General features: G+C 42.5%; 1 non-coding gene across 1 annotated transcript; it reads right to left on the reverse strand.

Moving 5' to 3' along the window:
• Positions 1–261: 261 nt before the first annotated feature.
• TRNAC-ACA (transfer RNA cysteine (anticodon ACA)) lies at positions 262–333 on the reverse strand. Its single transcript has one exon. It is a non-coding gene; the product is annotated as a tRNA-Cys (tRNA).
• Positions 334–3305: the final 2972 nt, after the last annotated feature.

Genomic DNA, 3305 nt, shown 5'->3' on the forward strand with positions numbered 1-3305 from the left:
AAACCATTGTTCTTACCAAGTCTCAATTTCTGTATCTCTTAAGTGATTATAATTTAGGACCTGGGGCATTTGTGAAGACAAAGTGACACAATTCCCGTGAATTTGCCCAGCTGGTCTCAGGCACTTGAAGTGAAGTGAAGTCGCTCAATCGTGTCCGACTCGTTGCGACCCCAGGGACTGTAGCCTACAACACTCCTCCGTCCATGGGATTATCCAGGCAAGAGTACTGGAGTGGGTGGCCATTTCCTTCTCCAGAGGATCTTCCCAACCCAGGGATCGAACCTGGGTCTCCCGCATTGTAGGCAGATGCTTTACCATCTGAGCCACCAGGGAAGTTGGTCTCAGGCACTTAGTTGATGCTTAATAATGGTTTCCTCTCTTTTCCCATGTTCCTTTATGTTTCTATTTGTTGACCCTGCAATATGCAACTATATAGATCGCCTCCAGAACACACAGTTATCATCTGGAGTCAGCGATGATCAACAGCCCCACAGTTTTAGTCATTCTGCATGAGTCCCCATAAGGTTTAGAATGCAGCTGTGTAGCAGCACTGGTACATTGCCTTAGGAGCATATCCAAGTCCATGTCCAAGCCTGTCAGCCCTTCGCCCAGGTTTTTCCTGATGAAAGGGTTTGCATTGTATTTATCTCTTCCTTCCCAACTCTCAGTGCATCACCTAGGACTTTGCATGCTAAGTCGCTTCAGACATGTCCGACTCTTTGTGACCCTGTGAACCACAGCCCAACAGGCTTCTCTGTCCATGGGATTCTCCAGGCAAGAATACCGGAGTGGGTTGCCATGCCCTCCTCCAGGGGATCTCCCCAACCCAGGAATCAAACCTACAGCTCTTACATCTACCTCCATTGGCAGGCAGGTTCACCCCTAACACCACTGGGAGCAAACACTGAACAAATTAAAAAAAGAAAAGAAGAACTATTTTGATATCTTGAATGAGGTACTTGTTACATCAGGGCTTCCTGGCAGAGTAAGTCATTGGAACAGAAGCCAGAGATCCTGAAAAACAAGAGGTCAGGATGATCAGATCCATAGACAGCCACCTACTGACGGCTCTCTGCTGACCTCCTAGTACCACAAATGGTTATAACATTAACCTGGGAACTCTCCCACCTATCTTCAAATTGGAAAAGGGAAAAAAATTCTCATTTGCATTTCTAGACAGAGTCAGTCTGTCTATGCCTAAAACAGTCTTTTGTTTTAAGTCATGAGAAAATTAACAAGAAGGCTGGTACTTCCTGGCTGTCTACTCAGCCCTTTCCATCTCGACACTGACCCAGACAGGTGTCTTTCTTAGGAGGAAAAACCAGTTGCCCCTCAAGAGCCTGGTTCACCACCCTTGCTTCTCATTTTCCTGGGCTCCCTTGTCCTTCACTTACTACACCCGCTCCTTAGTAATTTCTACCATACACTCGTCACCATTTTTCCATCTCCACAACCATCACCAGGCCCATCTATCTTTATTCTTCTCCCTATATTTCAACCTTCTTCCTCTTTCTGCATCTATCCATCTTACACATACGTATTAGAATGAGCTTTCACAAAAATTATATCTCACTAATTTTAAAAGAAATGAATAATAGTTCTCGATCACAAGCTTTTCCTTTCAACCAGTGAAACTACCCTCAACTTCCTTCTTCACTGGTTCTACCCACTCGGGTATCTGATTCTAAGAAGCTCTCCATGACAGTCAAATGAACCTCATCAGTACTTTTTTTCTCATTATTTAATAATGCTTCAGTATACATGGTGACTTTTATCCAGAATCCCCTTCCATGCCTTCTCATCCAAACTCATTTCCTTAAATTCCTTAAAAATGTAACATTTTAGAGTTTAAAGAAATGACCTTGGGTTAGAGCTCAACAGTGCAATGCAATCCCCTTATTTCTTTGCAGTCAAGAAACCAAGACCCAGAGACGATATGTGACATCCTTCTGCAGAAAGGTCTCAGCATCCACACCCTCACCCTACAGCTGCTCTCAGGAAAGCAGGTACATGGCAATGAAGGGGCAGAGCGATGAACACTCAGGAACACCTCCCAGTTCCAATTCTCATCCCTGACCCTCACAATGAAAACATTTTATGAAGGACAAATCTGAAACTTAGGAAGGGCAAACACTGGGTTGGCCAAAAAGTTCATCTGAGTTTTCCAAAAAATGTTATGGGAAACCCCAAACTAACTTTTTGGCCAACCCAATAACTTATTTGCTCAAAGTCATGTAGATAGTCAATGCCAGACTCAGTTCTCAGACCTCAGTGTGTTTACCCCCAAATCTCACTTTATTTCTCTCTCTCCTTGCTCCCTCCACCTGTACACACTATATATAACCCACATTTGTGTTTCTTCCCCTCTGTGTATGATCCATCATACAGGTGGTTCTATTAGTTTACTAGGGATGACACAGTAGAATACCACAGACTGGGAGGCTTCAACTACAGAAGTTTATTTTCTCAGGGTTGTTGAGGCTGAAGTATAAGATCTGGATGTCACAGTTAGTTTAGGATTCACATTAACATTCCCACTTCAATTTAATTACCTCTTGAATGGCCCTATCTCTAAATACAGTCACATTCTGAGGCTCTAGGGGTTAGGTCTATAACATATGAATTTGGAGAGAACACCATTCTGTCCATAACAGGAGTCCAGAACTGTACCTTCTACTTCTGCTATCCTTAATCTCACTCCCCCACCAAGTAATCTCTTTCACCAAATTATGATAAAAATAACACAAATTAGTATTTAATAAGGTTTAGACTCTTTTGCAGATCTAAATTTAAAGTGAGAAGAACCTAGAAAAGTATTCACCATGTCTTCATTTCTATATACATCCTGCCTTTTGCTCCAAACACTCATTAAAAACAGTGAGTAATAATTAATGTCTTCTAACAGCATTAAGCCCATCCAATCCCAAAGAAAGGCAATGCCAAAGAATGCTCAAACTACCGCACAATTGCACTCATCTCACACGCTAGTAAAGTAATGCTCAAAATTCTCCAAGCCAGGCTTCAGCAATATGTGAACCGTGAACTTCCAGATGTTCAAGCTGGTTTTAGAAAAGGCAGAGGAACCAGAGATCAAATTGCCAACATCCTCTGGATCATGGAAAAAGCAAGAGAGTTCCAGGAAAACATCTATTTCTGCTTTATTGACTATGCCAAAGCCTTTGACTGTGTGGATCACAATAAACTGTAAAAAATTCTGAAAGAGATGGGAATACCAGACCACCTGACTGGCCTCTTGAGAAACCTATATGCAGGTCAGGAAGCAACAGTTAGAACTGAACATGGAA

Source organism: Bubalus kerabau, chromosome 9 (genome assembly GCF_029407905.1).
Source record: "Bubalus kerabau isolate K-KA32 ecotype Philippines breed swamp buffalo chromosome 9, PCC_UOA_SB_1v2, whole genome shotgun sequence".
In the NCBI taxonomy this organism is placed as follows: Eukaryota; Metazoa; Chordata; class Mammalia; order Artiodactyla; family Bovidae; genus Bubalus; species Bubalus kerabau.